This window comes from Zingiber officinale, chromosome 8A, assembly GCF_018446385.1.
Source record: "Zingiber officinale cultivar Zhangliang chromosome 8A, Zo_v1.1, whole genome shotgun sequence".
Lineage (NCBI taxonomy): Eukaryota > Viridiplantae > Streptophyta > Magnoliopsida > Zingiberales > Zingiberaceae > Zingiber > Zingiber officinale.
In genome coordinates this window covers 31408895-31427433 of record NC_056000.1, presented here as the reverse complement: position 1 = coordinate 31427433, position 18539 = coordinate 31408895, and the positions used below count along the sequence as shown (strand labels likewise).

The following is an 18539-nucleotide window of genomic DNA, read 5'->3' as shown; positions in this document are numbered from 1 at the left end:
TGATTCCTGGACTCATTGAAACTAATGATACTTTACTGATTTATGATGCAACCTCCAAACCTTTTCAGACTTCAATGGCACTATTCTGTTCAGTTTTTTTTTTTTAAATGTCACCTTTCTTCTACAAACTTGAAGTTTTCGTTCATCTTGCATCAGCAATGACCCAAACAAAGTTTAACAGCAACAACCATAGCCCTTGCATCTTTAACAAAAAGAATTTAGCTCTAAGCATTTAAAACTGAAACATCAAGTGCAAATTTGTTTCTCTGCAGCTTCCACTTTTGCAGTTCTGTCCTTAGATATATATTTTCTGTGGACAACTTGGATAAAGAGGAATGCTACTCGTCAATGAGATAACAAAGGCTTTGCTTAAGTCTCTTACTAATATAGGAGCTGAATAAGAAGCTTGACAGTTAATTGATACAAAATTCCAAGTTCTTCACTGCTTATTCTGTTTCTGCAATTTGCAGCAATACTAGGAGCTGATTCAAATTCAAATAATCCTCTGAATTGAATTCTGAAGCTGACATGGAACAAAAGACTTATTCCCAGGAATTCAAATACAAATCCAAGCAAACGAATCTCTCAAATTCTGTCAAGATCGAGAACTTGAAATTTTCTGAATTGAGGAATCCAGAATCTGCAGAAATTACATGTTTGCAAAATTTCTGAAATGCAGGAATTCCTTAGATTTGAATCTGTATCTGATTTCTAGCAATGCAGATCTTTAACAGAATTAGTACAGCTCCAATCAATTACCCCTCATTTCTATCTTTCTCTACTTTTTTTTCTTCCCTCCTGAACAGAAAATACATCTATTCACTGTCATCATTCTTGAATTAAAATTTTCCCACATGAATTCAAACTTTGTCGAGTACTTTGAATTTAAATCAACTTACTGAACATGATGCATCTCTTTAAACCATAGAAGACTTAGGAAGGATCCACTTGGCAGTAGGAAAAAAACATAAAAGCTTCACTTGATCCTTCATTAATTAAAGGTTTACAAGAGAACTTGGCACAAACTATCAATGATACACATTCTCATATTCTTCACTGCTACACAATCCAGCAGCCCTTTTCTTCAAGTCTCTATCAAGCACTTATTACAAAATTCACCAATCTCAGAATTTCTAATCGATTTTGACCTCCATAAATTCCCAACACATAACATCCTCCACACTTAATCCTTTATCCATCTTGTAAATCTAACTCATCAAGAATTCAACCAAACTCTCATGGTGGAAAGTCAAATGTTGAGTGAGTTATTTCAACTAGAATTTGAGAAGGAAAAGAAATCAAAGAATAGGAAGGGAAATATCCTTCATCATATTCATGCACACTAATGTTATTGTGATTTTGAAAAGAGGCAAAGCAAGTTCTAAAGTTCAATTGTCATGAGTGCATATCACACAAAAAGATAATAGAGTATAGGCTTTAAGTGGTTCTCTCTAAGTAATTTTTGCAATCAAACTCAATTAATCAAAATGGAATCAACTACCACACTAACCAATATCATGCAAGTAGAGCATTCAATCATGTAAAATGACCTAAAAATTGACGATCAAACTTAAAGAACTTTTACCATCTTAAAAGTATTACTAGAACAATTCATGGAGAGTTTTATTCAAAATAAAATGCTATGAAGACTACAAAATGCAAAGCATTAAGCAAAATGAAAATGTAAAGTATGAAACTAATGAAAAATATAAAGCAAAAAGAAAAGTAAGGAACAAACTCCCCTTTATTCCGAGTGGTTGCAAACGATTTAGAAGTAGAATCCATGACGGTAGTGCAATGGACCTTCCCGGTGGTTGGAGTCGGTTGAGGTACAAAATCCAAGTTGGATGTGGAATGTTATGCTTTCAAATTAAAATCTCTCCTTCCACCACATGCTCTTTGAAAATTTGCCGCGGCGGTTGAAGACGGTTCAATTTAAGCATCCACTTCGGTAGCCTAAAAAGATGGAAGGTAGACATCCCTCGCAAGCATATAGGGTAAGAAAAAGATGTAACAAAATTAGTCCCTATAAAGCATGTGTCAAGAAATGCATCACATCCAATAAAGTCAATTAATGGCACCTCTATGAAATTCTCTGATGAATTACAAGAAATACTAACCTTTTCATGTTGAAAGTACCTGGAAATTTTGGAATGGTAACTGTGACCTCATCATCATCAGATAATAGTTCAAGCTCTGGCTCAGGTGGTATATCTAAGGACAGTGATTCTTGGGGCTCTGCTTCCACAGCATAAGTCCCTACACTCTCATCATCAATATCTAGTTCATGTGATTCTTGGGGTATTGCTTCCACTATACAATCCCCTACACTTTCCTCATCATCCACATCAGTACCTGCATCATCAACAACATCTACAAAAATAGTATCAGTAGAGTTAAAATTCCTTACAATTACAGAATCATAACAAGAAATACTAGAGGAGTCTTGTGAAGTAATAAAATCAAGATCAGATCTGTCAAAAACACTACAATCCCTTTGCTCAGGCACCTCTACATCCTTAGAAAGAATCTCATCAACTCTTATGGTAACTGGTTGTCCATTTCTAAATTGTTGAGGGTTGACAGCCATATTTTCCAAAAGTTTAATAGCTTCATCAGGAGTCTTGTCAATCAAAGGCCCTCCACTAGCTTTATCCACCATGTACAAATCAAACGGTGACAATCCATCATAAAAATGTAAGATAAGCATTTGATCACTGATTTGATGTTGAGGACAACTAGAGCAAAGTTCCTTAAATCTCTTCCAATATTCAATCAATGTCTCCTCCTTGAATTGTTGAATACCACGAATTTTTTTCCGCATAGCTATATAATCATTTTGAACTCCCTGTGGTCTTTGATATACTGGGTATGACTCATCAAATTGTCCTTGTGCAACCTCGTACCTGAAACTTTCATAATCTACAGGTGGATAGTACTGATGTTCAGATTGATAGAACCAAGTCTAAGGCTAATAGTACTGACAATATGGATCCATGGCCAAAGAAATTCCTATTCTTACACTGAAACACTAGCAGATAAGATCAGAAGATACAGGAGCATATAAGATCAAACACAAGGATATATGAACATGAAAGCAATTGCAACAATTTTTTTTCAAATTTTTATGTGAAAAGAAAAAGAAACAATCCTAAGGTATCAAACACCGCTACATTCCCCGGCAACGGCGCCAAATTTGATTAACCCGATTTCGCCATGATTTGGGTTTCAAATAATTTCACCGAATCCCTTTCTACACTAATGCAGTATAGGATAACTCGGATCATCTCTCTCAAGGAATGTAATCAATGCTTGATAATCTCAAGATTAGTTTATTTAGAAATGGGTTCTGGATTTCGTTAATCTCTTGAACTAAGGAATGAAAAGTAAAACAAATGATGAACTAAACCTAATGTAATAGAAAGAAATCCTATCTATCTATTACAATGAACCCACATCATATCGTCACTATATGCTGTGAATTACATTGTCAACAGATCCAACCAAATAAGAAACAAACCTAAACTTCATCCAAACTAACAATTCAGATTTTAACAACCGGATAACATCAAAATAGAAATAGATTCAAATATCCATCAGTGGAGATAACGAGCATTCAGTTGAATTGAAAAGAGCAAGATACTGGATCTAAACCGTAATCTATAGCTAACAATTCAGATCTATGAAACTAGACAACCAAGAAAATAGAAACGAAGCTGGAAATTGGAAAACAAAATGCAAAAATCAGAAGGAGAAAATGATGAACCAAAGTGAGTTGGAGGAACCCCCAAGCACTCACAAATCAGTGAAGAACCGATCAATTCAGACAATCGATTCAGTGTCACAGCAAGAACAAGAAATACAAAGATCATACACAGCAATGGAGAAACCAATGGAAGTAGAAGCAAACACTTCTGACCGATTAGAGCATTCAGATCTTGAAGGTAAACAATCGCCGACTGGTAAGAGAAGAAATCGGGATCAAACCTCCAGATTACTCTCTTGCCCAGTTTCTTCTTCTTCTCAGAATCGCGGGGAAACGGAAATCAAATCTGGATCAGGTGGTTGAAGTGGCATCGCCGGCTGATGACCGGTAGATGATGACCGGAGGAAGGGATGCCCGTGACCTCACAAGCTCGCCGGTGGTGGAATGGATCGAAGAAGATCGCCGGAGACTCACGCCTTGCGATTGCTCTTCACGCTCACACTGTAGAAGTTGACGATCCCCCGTAGCTTCTCATTTCCCTTTTAAATCAGATCTGAATCTGTGATGGACGGCTGTGATTTCTCCGGGTAGATCCAACGGTGAAACTTGTTCCAAATCCGATCCAAATCTTCATATCTTGATCACTGATTGAGATTTACTTCCCCTTGTTTTGGATGGAACAGATTCTCAATGGATGGTTTAGACCCGCTCCGTTCTTGGATGGACGGTCCATATTGCTTCAGAACTTGATCTCTTTAATTAGCCCTAGATTTGAATCCAAACTTGGTCTGATCTGCTCAAGTCCATGACCCTTTTGATCCTACAAAACATATAACAAAATATTAGCATCAAATACCACAAATATGATGTAATTTGCAATTAAGTCCATAAATGGCTCTAACTCATGAAACATGGTGTAAACATGACTTTAACATATGAGAAGATTAAAAAGTATGCTTTTATGGATCAAAATGTCATAACAAAATGATAGTTATCAGTAGGTCTTCACGACCACGCGGGAGACCTCCAGCTCATTATTGGCAACTTTCAATGCTTCATCTTTGGCGGCGACCTGGCCTGGAGAGTAGTCTTCTCCTCCGACCGACTGTTCCGCTCGGTCATTAAAAAATCTTCGGCCTCCTTGAGCTTCTGGGCAAGGAGCCAGGCTTCTTTGTTCTTCAATTCGAGGTTGTCAATGGCCTGTTTCTTCCTTGCATTGGCCGATTCAATCTTCTTATCAAAAGTGGTGACCTGTTTGTTCAGCCGAGCCACCAGTGTCTCCTGCTCTGCGCTCTTGCCCTGCTCGGCCTCAAGAAGTTTATTACTCTTCTCTAGGTCGGCCTTCAGCTTCTCGACCTCAGAGGTCGGCGACCCTTGGGAGGAGGAGGGGCCGCTCGAGACTTTGAGCTTATTGAACTCATCCTCTAAGAATGTGAGCCTGTGACACATGGTCAGGCTCTCCACCCATTACTGTGGATAAATGGGAAAAGGTTAGAGCCAAACGAAGGTAAGCCATGAATTTACATTAAAATACTTACTCCGGTGGCCATTTGGGTATGATTGTTGGCCAGGGCACCTGGAGGTAGTATCGTCGCACGGGTCTGTGCATCCTCCTAGACTTTGGCAAGAGGCCCTCGGATGATGATCTGGTGTTCGGGGGGATGGGACTGGGTGCTCAGCTCGCTATAGTCCTCCTTGGCAGATGGAGGATCGCCGTGATAGATCGTAGGCCGCTCGGGGCCGAGTGAGCTGAGGCCTTCCGACTGGAGGCCGGTAGGATGTCGGACCGCTTAACCTTCAGGGGTTTCGGTGGTAGCAGCATGCATGAAGGCCACGGGCGATGCGACGACGACCCCCTGCGGTAGCTCGGCAAGGGAGGGCATCCGATCAGACGATGAAGCCTCCACAGTTTCTGGAAGCGGAGTCAGAGTCGAAGTTTTGACCCGCTCGGCCGGCTGCATGCCCGAGGTAGCATAACGTGAAGATGGCTCCTCTCAACACCTCTTGCACCTGTTCAGCGGTACATCTGAGGAGGCCGAGCCCGATGGTTCATCGACCGGAACAAACGGGTGTCGCATGGACGATGGTTGTGGTCCTGAGGTCTCTGCTCCGCTCGACGCAAGGCGGGCATCGCCTTTGCTCACCAAGATAGGTGTCTCCTCACTTTCATCCTGTGGGTCTTCATGAGGGTCGACCGGTTGCAGACCTCGGCTCGCCAGCTTTTCAGTGGTTGCCGCCTTGATCGCAGTGTCCTTGAGCTTCGCCTTGCCGAGCACACGGGCTCGCATCATGACTTCAGCTGCAGAAGAGGAAGAGAAATCAGTTAGCATCAAAGGGAAAGGGTAGAGTAGTTACATACCTAGGTTGGTCGGGAGCTGAGTGCAGATCGGACTGAGGCCAAAAATGTAGAGGAGACCTTCAAGCAGCAACTTGTGGATGTCGTACTTCTGACCGGCCAGCATCGCCGCAGCATTCAGATAGTCTGATCGGCTCTTGTAGCTTTTCAGTGGGGGTTGAGGTGCCACTTCAAGCTGCCAGCAGATCGAGAATTCCGGCCGCTCGAGAAGATGCATGAAAAAGAAGTACTCCTTCCAATGTTTATTGAAAGTTAGTATTTTATCAAAAAATACTAAACTGACCCTAGACTGGAAGAGGAAGGTCTCCGGCTAGGACAACTTCAGGTAATAAAAATAATAGTAGACCCGAGGGATAAGAGGGATGTCGTGCAGCCGAAACAAGACGACAATGTCGCATAGAAGATGAAAAGAGTTCGGCACGAGTTGAGTAAGAGATGCGGAAGTATTTACAAACTGCGATAATGAAAGGATGGATAGGGAATCGCAGACCAGCGGTAAAGTGATCCCTGAACAGACAGATGGTGTCGGTCGGGGCAGCATTTGGCCAATCGAACGAAGAAGACAGAATGATCTCCTGGTTGGATGGAATTTCAAAGGCATTTCTAAGGCCCTCTGTGTCGCCCTCATCAAAATCTAGACTCCATGGTGGTATACCAGAGTCCAGGGATGGGAGCCAACGGCTGCGAAGAGCTTGCCATCTCGAAAATAAAGGAAAAGGTGGGCAGCCGAGAGGCAGAAACGCAATCAAAGGAAAAAAAAAGTCACTGAAGGTTTCACCGGAACCAAAAAACGAGTTGAACTGCTCAAAAATGAACGTGATGGGAAGATAGCTTACTGGAAAAAGAGGGATCGCCGGAAAAGGGGGATGGAGGATCGTCGGAGAGCAAAGTGCGGGATTAGCAGGTTGTCGGAAGCACTCGAAGCAGCGAAAGTATGGAAGAGGCGATGGCGAGGAGGGTTTATAAACCCCGGGTTCGGCCAACCAGAGCCGTCGGATCTCGGTCACGGAAACCTAGGCCAAGATCCGATCATCGAATTTAAACCGCCAAGTGTCGCAATCAATGCCTATCACATCAGGCGTGCAACGACGGTGGGCGTAACACATGGCATGCAACCACGGGTTGACAATTAATGCAGGCGTGGGAACCTGTTCTGCCTTAATGAAAAGGGATTTGCATGATTCCCAAAAAATCGGGGTGACATCAGCATAGCCCGTGCTAGCCCGAGGCATTCCACGAAAAATTGTTAACAAGTGCAAACCTCCGTCAGGCCGATCAGATGGAAGGAGCGCACTTATGTCCGTTCAGTAAACTTCAACAAGCCGATCGGCGAGAAACACCATATTCTGTTTGAAGTCCATACAGTGATGAATGTCGATCGGGAGGGAATCTACTCACACAAAGGTCTAGTCAGTCGGACTACAGCCTCCTTCGACTAGACTTGGAGGGAAGGTTTGTGATGCGGTGATTATGCGGGGCCCCACCCTGTCGTCGCGTGGAAGTCAAAGTCAATATGGTCAACGGGTGGAATGTTGTCAGCCGATTGGGCGAGGCATATGTCGATCGAGGGTTGAGCATTGACCTATCATTTTGGGCACAAGGAGTAATCAAACCGACGCTCAAGGGACAATAGAAACCGAGCCAAGCGGCTCCCCCGCTCAACCTAATAGAAGACTTGACATCAACTGGGCACGCAGATAGTGAGATACTCGCCAAGCATGTGGACGGGGGGCTTCATGTCGAGCGGCTATCCTGTTCGGCCCCATAACGGACGACACAGACAGTAGACTTTCAGTCGAGCGGATATCAGAATTCTGGCCGAGCAGCCACTCCGCTCGGCCAAGCAACAGATACAGCGGGATATCCTTCGACATCCTTTTGGGAGCTAGTGTCGCTGACTGGCGGCATGGTCAGATAGAAGATCGTACAGAGGAATCTTCCACTATTATTTCAGAGATATGTTCGATCCGTTAAGGTACTGTGTTAGGGACACTTGACTGACATGTCTTCTCAGGGAAAGCGTTCCCGCTTTAAGAATCGTACACACACGCTACAGGAGCCCTATATAAAGGGGGGTCCAGGCATCGGCTGAGGTATGCTTCTCTCGCGATTTCTACTGTTGCGCTACAGTTCTCACTACTTCTTGCTTCGTTGGAGACTGACTTGAGCACCGGAGGACCATCGCTGAGACCCCTTCCCTGGTTCGGCATTAACGCTGCTTGTGTTGCAGGCAAGAGCGAAGTCCACCGGAGGTCAACAAGAGTGTCACATCTTCAATATCCGTCTCTTCAATTTTCGAACAAGATGATATTATTTCGGACAAAATCAATATATATATATATATATAACTGTTAAATTAGAGTACTTGAACCTTGTCATTTGAATTGTCGTCGTCGTTTTGGAGGAAATTAAAAGCTCTCAATATATACACAGATATGTATAGTCCAGTCAGTTTTGTGTTGACAAAAAAAAACTCGACTCCAAAATGTGTAAGCGAGCAGCCAGCGTTTCGGCCGCAAAGGCAGGCCACGCAAATGATAGTATACGCCCAAGTGTGTTCGATTTATCGATCGATACCTCGGCCATCGCCGCCTTCTCCTGCGTCTCGACTTCTGCCCTGCTCTGCTATGAGCGGGTCGAATCTGTTTTCCGTGTTCGATTTTTTTGTTTTCTTGTGGAGACGAGGGAGGCTTCTTAGGAAAATGAAAAAAAAAAAAAAAAAAAAGTTAGTCGTCGCCTGAGAGATTCGAACTCTCGCGGGGAAACCCCATGTACTTAGCAGGCACACGCCTTAACCACTCGGCCAAAGCGACTTTGTTATTTTGGTGTAATAATATAATTTCCCTTATTTTAAACCTGTATACTAACATTACTCGATTCTGGAATGACTGGGGACAACTCATTCATAATTAATTAAATAGATTTCTCACTTCTCCGCATCTGATACGTCACTCTGTACTTTATTTTATTCTTACTGTACCCTTGATATGGTACTAAAGTTAAGGAAATAAACCGTCTTTTGTCATATTTATTTTATTTTTATTAGTATTTTTTTTTCTTTTTTTTTTAATGGTGGTTTCAATAATTTAGCAGCTGCCCCATCCTTGCTTCTCTCCACCCCACAGTGCGCGTAAATGTAATGGAATCGAGAAAGCTTGGAATGAGAACAAAGGTGAATGCATGCTATATGATGCGAGATGTCAAGGACAAATTTAGATATGATGGGGTAGTTAAAGTTAAAATAACGTGACAATTAAGATTAAGGAGAGGTGGTAGTCAGCATGTCACTCTCAATAGAACTTTGCTCTTCGTCCAACGCTAAGGCATTCATAATGAGGACGATCGGCTTAGAAGTCGGACTGACCTAAAGAACCTAGTGCCCCATTCTGGTCTTAAGACATCTATCATATATCTAATCATTCGATAGTCGACCAAGTTTAATGAAAGTCTAACCTTATACTACAGATTTATCCGATCATAAATTCAACCGGAGTAACGGGACTAAGCTTTCCACTCAGTACAAGCTTTACAGCATATAACCGGTCGACCTTATGGATTTTCTCATATGTCAATGCTCCTTCATATAGCCAGTATATAATAATTCTGGTCAGATTTACACAGCTCAGCATTGTTGCTCATACATACAGGTGAATAGTTCCTTTTATAAGCTCGGTCGGATTTTTGGATCTCAGGTTCTCGCTTCAAAGGCAAGTCTTCTCTCACATGGACAATCAGCTTAAAGTATTGATCAAATCTCCATGGACTCAGTTCCTCATTCCTTAAAGGTAAGTGTCCCAGTATATAGCCAGTCAGCTAAAGAATCGATCTGACCTACGGGACTTAGCTTTACATTACTTCCAGAGCAAATCTCCAGCATCACCGAGTGCATAACCGAGAAACTTAAGGAAAGAACGGATATACAATCGGTTGGTTTAAAGACCCAGTTGGAATACACTCAGTAAACAACATGGTCAAAGAATCATGACAACGTATCAAAATAACAAATGTTTGCCAGCGAATATTCCTCTATTATAATGTGAGCATTCACTATAACCTTCTTCGAAGGTGATTGATTGCATTTCCCATCAGCAGAAAACTTATGACAAAATATATCTTCAACCGCCTCAGTAACGACATAAGTTATAAAAGACAAAAGAGGTGCATATATGAGTAACGAAAGATTCCTCGGAAGGTTACTGTACAACGCTCAGATTGTATGTCTTCCCTAGAATAGATAATAATTCTTTGATTGATATTTACTAAAGTCAATATGCTTATTTATAAAGTTATCTTAACAATAATAGAAAGATTAAATATGACATATAATTTATAAGCATAACAATAAATATAATAAATTTGGAAATATCATTTTTGCTATTTGATTCATGTCAATCTTGATTGTGATGTCAAATATAATAAATCTCAATTTATTAAAATCCATTCGAGATTATTTTTCATTATTGTTATTATCCCCCGACAAACTCAACGGGAGTGCCTGAACGTTGAGTTTGAGTGCTAACTTGGTGAAACGTTATCTGGATAATGGCTTGGTAAAAAATCAGCAATTTGATCTTCAATAGAGATGTAAGAAACTGAAAGTTGTCGAGTCGCCACACGCTCACCATTAAAATGAAAATCAATCTCTACATGCTTTGTACGAGCATGAAAAACAGAATTTGTCGCAAGATAAGTTGCTCCAATATTATCACACCAGATTTTAAGCGTAGCAGTTGGGGAAAAGTATGATTTAGAAAGAAGATATTGTAGCCAAATAATTTCTGACGCCGTGTTAGCTATAACTTTATATTCAACTTCAGTACTTAAGCGAGGGACTGTAAGTTACTTCTTTGAAAGTCAAGAAATAATATTTTGCCAAGAAATATGGCATATCCACTAGTAGAACATCTATCTTCGGGAGATCTAGCCCAATTTACATCACTGTTGACAATCAACTCTTGTGAGAATTGATGATATAAAAGAAGACCATATAGAATAATGTCTTTGAGATATCAAAGAATTCTCTTAACACTTTCTCAATAGTATTCATTAGGAGCATGCATAAATTGATAGACACGATTCACAGCGAAAGTAATATCAGGTTGTGTAATTGTGACATATTGTAGGGCACCAACAATGATTCGGTAAATCTGAGGGTCATACATTGAAGAGAAGGATGAAGGTGCAGTGAAACCACCTTCAATGATTGATGTGGAGATAAGACGTGCACGATCCATTTTAGCTCTTTGTAGAAGTCCAATAATATATTTGTTTTGAGAGAGAAGACAACCTTCAAAATATGAGAGAAATTTTATGCCAACAAAAAAATGAACATTGCCAAGATCTTGAATAGAAAACTCTTGACGAAGAAGGAGTAAAGTAGTAATGTCGTTTTGATCACTACCAGTTATTTGTCGATTTGATGATACAAGTCCTCCTCAAAAAATTTGAATCATATCTTTTATAACAATTTTGAGCATAATGGTCATAGTTGAAGCAAATTTGACAGCATTATATTCTCAAACTCGACCTTGGCCTCTGAAACCTCTAATCTAATTTTGATGACCATGTTGGGGAGGAGACTGATTATGTTGATCAGGTTGTGGAGCTTTGCTAATCATGTGTGCTGATAAAGACATAGAATCTGACATCCTTTGAGATTGTATTTGTAAAAGTCTTTCATGAGAAGATAATATACCATGAAGAGTTTCGAGTGATATATGATCCATGCAAGTCGTCACACTAGGACAAAACTATCATATTGAGATCTCAAACCTGCAAGAACATGTATTAATAGTTCTGGATCAGAGACCGGATGTCCAATTACAGCTAGGTTGTTGGCAATGGTCTTGATTGATTGCATATAATCACTGATAGACAATGGCGGAGCCAGGAATTATAAACTACTCGGGCTAAAAATTAGAAACTCAAATCGAAATTGTCGATCATAAAAAAATTTATCGCTAATGCATTTTGTGAAGAAAGTTTAATTTTGTCATTAAATTTTGCAATGAAATTTAATATCCGTCACCAAATCTAGTGACGAAATTAAATTTTCATCGTTAATTTTCTTAATATTTAAAAAAAATATTAAAAACTGTAATATTATCACACAAAAAATATTTCAAAAAACATTTTTTACAAGACAAATAGAACAATATAACTTATATCTTTTACTTAATTCATAAAAAAAACTCATTTGTCGAACAAATCCATAGAAAAATAATAGATATTAAAAAATATATCAGAATGCAAATTATCAAAGGATACAAGTTGCATAGAATCCCTAACTTATGGGACTAGACAAGCACATCAAATAGGTAAGTAAAACTGAGTTGAAATCACATCAACTCTAGACAAAAGGCACCATGAAGGTATGTTTAACGATAACTCTAGAATTAATCCTTAGGTCGTTGTGGATAATGATACTGTGAGATGCATCTACAACGATGACCTCGAAGTATTTGTCGATCGAACCCTATAAAACACGAGAGCGCTAGTCAATTCGCTAGCAGGATAAAGTTTAATAGCATGAAAAAGAAAACTAAACTCACCTCATTAATACAAAATATTAGAAGTGTAACAAACATAAACAAATAAAAAGTCTTGAAAGGTTGAGTGGCCAAAGTCAAGTTCCGCAAAGGGAATATCTTTGATGTTCCTTCTTGAGTTTTGCAAAAGAAAATTATATTTAAAATGGATAGAAAATCAAAATCTAACAAAACACCAATATACTATTAGGAATAAATAATTAGTCGATGCTCAGAGGTCTTCATGGTCATTGATTGCCCAATAAAATGAAGAATATAGTACTTCTTCATTGTGTTTTGTGATTATGTGCCAACAAGAGAAATGAAAGGAAATCAATGTGCAACTGTAATATACAGAGTATCTATTAAAATTTTGAATTTTAAGAATAAAAAAGAAATTAAAATAGACTCCATACGAAACACATGCTTAATTTGTCAAGTGAAAAACAGATAATAGATAAACCAACTCTAGGAAGAATACCTTCAACACTATTCTTGAACCAAACCAAACATCACCAGAAACCTTTAAGTTGTCAAGGTCAACAATACTGGGTATGGACATGAAACGGGAAAGGAAGTTTGCCACCTACAAGTTGAGAAGCAAAATTAATCAAACAAATTGCTAGCTAACGAAAAACTAATTAAAGTTAAAAAACCGCTTGGTCGTGATTTTACTTTCTTAAATGTATGTCCAAGTAAAAAAATATAAAGTTAGGCAAGATACAAAAAGTGAAAAAAAGGATAGCTGAAATCATGTTGTTCCTTATAGAAAAGATGATGGATGTATACCTGCACTAGAAGCAGATCAGGCGTTGCCTTCAAAGGCAAAAACCTGGACTGTGGTACATTAATCTCAATCGCATTGTTAAAAACTGTTAAAGCATAGTTTGGTACGTTTTAGATATATATGATTTGAACTACAAGAGACAAAGTATCTAAGCAGCTAAAAGATTACTTGAATTGACGCTCCATTTTGCTTACTTGAATTGTCGCTCCAGCTGGAGTTCCAGTTGAAGAACTTTCACGCCATCAACTTCCTAAATAAAAGTTGAAAAAAATTAATTAGCACAAATAAGTCACAAAGTAAAAAAATCATTTTATGATCCATATATACATACACATATTATTGAAGTTGTGATCTACGATTCTTCAAAGTATAATATTCATCAATAATAGAATCTGAATCAATACTTGCAAACTCTCTCTCAATGTGAATAATCATAGAATCTGTCAAAAAATTCTCTCCCATTCTATTACGAAGAATTGTTTTCTTATGCTTCATAGTCGAAAATGCACGCTCTGTAGTTGCCGTAGAAACCGACAAAGTTAAAACTAGACGAATCAACTTGTCAATCAAATTATAGTATTGCAATTTTTTTTGTTTCAAATAACCCTTGGCACAATTCTAAGATAGTGGACATTTTTTAAAATTTTTCATGACAAACCACATCGAGCTCATAATGTTGTAGTTGACACCTCAAATTATGCTTTTCCTATTCAGTGAAGTCCTCAAGATAATATTTCTCGGCGAGAGTACAAATCTTATCAATGTTGAACCAATTAAAATTATCTTTTGAATCTAAGGCAGAGCTAAGCATAAGAAGTTCTACTGTCTCATCACTAAATCTAGAGTTTAACTCTTCCAATTGAAAATCTATTGCGGTATTAAATATATCATAATGAAAGTGATGCTCAACTGTGATGGTATCCCTTTGTCGGCTTGAACGATTAGAATGCTTATAATGAGCACTCATGTTTGGTATATCAATATCTAATCTTGTGCAAAATGATTTGACATATGAAAGAAGAATATCAAAACCATCATTTCTCAATGTCAGAAGAAGTGCTTTAGTTGTAGAGACCAAATCCATTGCATTTATGATATCAAGAGATTTTTGTTGCAAGGCACAACAAAGTAAATATGTGATCCCCATAATTTTATGCATCAAATGCAAAATAAAAATGAAATCAAAAGACTTCATCACTATTAAGGAACCGCCAGCTTCCCCATGCATCGAAGTAGAGGAACCATCGGTGACAATGTTTTCAAGCCCGTTAATAGTTGCATTATACTTATCTATTAAGTCGTAAATAGATTCAAAATGGGAGCTCCAACGAGTAGTTCCTGCTTGATGCAAAGTACCAATCTGATTAGCTCCTCGCCCAGTCTCACGTTCACCAGCAACAACAGAACGTGCAATTTCATTAACTTGAGCAGATTATAACTCGGCATTGCGTTTGGCAGAAGATGTAACAAGATTAACAATAGTCGTCATATTCGAAAAGAAAAGCCATATAGAGATCTCATTTTCAGCGGCTGCAACTAACGCTAGTTGGAGTCTGTGGGCAAAACAATGCACATCATATGCATAGGGGCAATCTTTAAGAAATAAATCTTGCAATCCATTAAAAGCACCAGACATGTTGCTAGTACCATCATACCCTTGACCTCGCATATTATGCATTTCTAAATTATATCTAGTGAGGACATCACATATTTCTTTTTTAAGAGTTACAGTTGTGGTGTCATGAACATGCACAATTTGGAAAAAAACGCTCCCGTAAAAAGCCATGGACAGCAACAAATCTCAAAATTATAGCCATCTGTTCTTTGTTAGATACATCCTTCCCTTCATCCACCAAAATACAAAACTTAGAATCTCTAATTTCATCACGAATTTTATTTCTGACTCTATTACCAATAATATGTAAAATTTCTTTTTGAACATCTGGTGAGGTATACTTTGCATTTCTCGGAGCTTTCTATAAGATAACATCGCCAATACTAGCATTCCATTTTCCCAAAAGTTTTAGCATCTCAATGAAATTACCACGATTTTGGGAATCTAAAGCTTCATCATGACCTCTCAATCCACATGCTTGCAAACTAATCCAACGAATGCTCTCAATTGTTGCTGCAAGCCTTAATCGATTCTTTTGAATCTGTTCAGAAAATTCTTGATTCATAACTTTATCTATATGTTGAGTTACATTCATCACATCAACAACAGATTTTACAGATTTATTATGCACTGAGTTAGAACTTCCCATGTGAGACAAAAAGGCACACTTGGCTCCATCATTAACGTGTTTCCAACTTTTAAACCCTTCAACTATAAATGCAAATTGTTGGGCGTCACTTAATTCAAAAAGATAACATGAAAATCAAAATGTTGCATCATTTGAAGAAGAGACTCCAACTATGGAAATTTTTTAAACCATGTATATTGAAATCGACGATGTTGATTTCCTGATTCAGATCGTGGGTACTCTTGCAATTTAGGTTGATATGGGCCCATTTTAATATAAGCTCGCCTAATTTCATCATGATAATTAACTGGATGTCGCCACATTGAAATACGCAATCCAGGATCTCATTCAAGTGAAGTTTCATCAAACTCAACTCTTTGAGATTTAGAAGAAGGTTCGAACTCCTCATTAGGAATGGATGTATTAGTTTTGGTCCTCTCGGATGATAAAGGATTATCAATTCTTGGCTTAAACAATGATAGCATATTATTTCCCCTTTTTCTCTCTTGATTTGACATTAAAATAACCTAACACAAATAAACATTGACATGATTAGCTTAGAATCTCATGAATCTTAAAGAACTATTTCTAATACAATTTCTAGTATAAATCTCACCTTCACCTACCTAGATTCAACAACAATAGTAGTAGCTAAAAATCCAACATTATTTATTGAATTAAAAAGTACAAAAACTCATTTATTACAAGATACAGCAAAGCAACCACAGTGACATACTCCTAAGAGGATTATAAAATGATTAAAAACTCTACTAACTAGTAATAACAAGAGGTAACACACGTGATCTTTTTATCACGTTTGGCAATCAATCTAGCATTGTTTTTTGCTTGCAACATGAGTGAAAATAACTTGTGTTACATATCGATATGCAATGCAGACAATGTCAGAGAAGCAGAGAAAAAAAATATATCAAGCTGTTAAGGAAATGTACCAATGTATGGAATCAACAAGATGTCATAATTTCAATGTAGATATTCATTTATTAGCTTCACATAGTAAAAGGAAATGGAACATTTAGCTAAATAGAAGCAGATCATTCATTTCAGTGATAGTAAGGACTGAATTGCGTGGAGGGCGTTCCATATTGAAATAAGATAGAAAAGATAATTATCCATAAAATAATAAAACAATCACATGTAGTTCAAATCATGTAGCAAAACCTTTAAAAACACACATCTGTTCTAAAATAAAGCTGCTTGACAAATAAACGAATAAATAATAAAGCAAACAAATAGGAAAAAGTTTGTATTTGCTATCAAAATCCTAGGAAGCATGTGTTAGAAATAACTAACTTCTTTTTATCAATGTTTGGTATATCACTTCTCTCAACTTTCTCCACAATCACCTGTAGCATACAAACAATTAGCATGAGATAGTGGAAACTACTGTTATTTAAAAAAAAATAACATGGATTACTTATAGGAATTCTATCAGGGTGTTTCTCCCTTATACGAGCAGCCTCTGCTTGCCTCCTTTCTACAGATGTGAACATATGGGCAAACGTGAGACCCTCAATTAAAATTTAAAGCATTCCGCTAAATTATAGTAGATATCCTTGTGTTTCTAAAAAAATTTGGCAGTCAAGTTTCAACCTAGTCTATTCATATGCTGGACTAATCAACAAATTGTAGATAACCAGATAAAAAGTCATGTTAATAATGGAGAATGACCAAATAAAAAATAGCATTAAATGAACAAATTGTAACCAGATATCAATTCATGGAGGAAAAACAAAGAAATTCCAAACTAGAATAAGAAAACAGAGATGCAATAACTACAATACAGCAGATAGAAAAACCCTAAATTCAAATTTTTCTTCAAGAAAATTTTTACCAGGCCGATAGAGGAGTTCAGAGTAGGCAAGGCTCTTGGGATTAGTGGTGGACTGGTAGCTAAAGAGGCGAAATTGCTAGTGAAGAGGGAGAAGGTGGAAAACTCAAAGGCGGAAAAGAAGAGGGAGTTGGCAAAGAGAGAGATGAGGAGGAGGGAGGACAAGATGCGGGGGTTCTCGGTGAAGAGGAAGATGACTTCTTTGAGGATGTTGCAGCCCGGGCAAACAGTCAATCGACTAATCAAGAGAGGAGCGGAACGTGAAGAGCAAGAAGAAGAATCGAGAAGAAATCAGGCGGGGATGTGAGAAAGAGGGGCACTTCGTTGGATTTGGATGCAGAAATCGAACGGATGTGAAAAAAAGGATTTTATTTTATTTTTCCTGGTCTCTTCGCTGGATTTGGATGCCACCCAGGTTGTGAAGCTAAAAACATGGGCCCCAAGTTAAATTAAAAGAGAACATTACATGGTAATAAGCAATTTACAGAAAACGACCTCGGGCTACAGCCCGGGTAGCGTTTCACTTGGCTTCGCCTTTGCTGATAGAGGCATCTCCTCATTGCACAGACTATAATAATAGATGAAGTTGGAGAATCCGTGCTTAAGAGTGAGATGCAAAAGAATGATCAAGAGCATCTCAAATCTGTCGAAAGGTGTTGAAGTCAATGAACATTGGAAGTATAGGCTCAGTAATTGATGAAGTTAACGAAGACAAGACTAATTGATTCTTATGAAACCAAATAGCATAAGATGGATCATCTTTTTGATGTAAGGATGAAGTACCATCAACATAATCAAATAAGTCATGAATACAAAGTAAAGAAAAAAAATTATAATTCCAAAGTAAATAGTTATCATGGTCAAGTTTAACGGAAAAAAGAACCATATGCAAATGAAAAGATGTATTTTATGATGGCGTAGGGATCTCAATAAAACTGACTGAAGATATTTTTTTCTCGATTTTTTTTCTCTGTTTTTTTCTGTACTGCTCTATTTTTTTTGTTTTTTTTGCTCATTTTTTTTCTTTCTCTGTTTTTTCCTGGTTTTTTCCCTTTTTTTTCTTAACATAAA

General features: G+C 38.2%; 1 non-coding gene across 1 annotated transcript; it reads right to left on the bottom strand.

Annotated features, from left to right (window-relative positions):
- Positions 1–8793: 8793 nt before the first annotated feature.
- Positions 8794–8875, bottom strand: TRNAS-GCU. The gene has a single exon. It is a non-coding gene; the product is annotated as a tRNA-Ser (tRNA).
- Positions 8876–18539: the final 9664 nt, after the last annotated feature.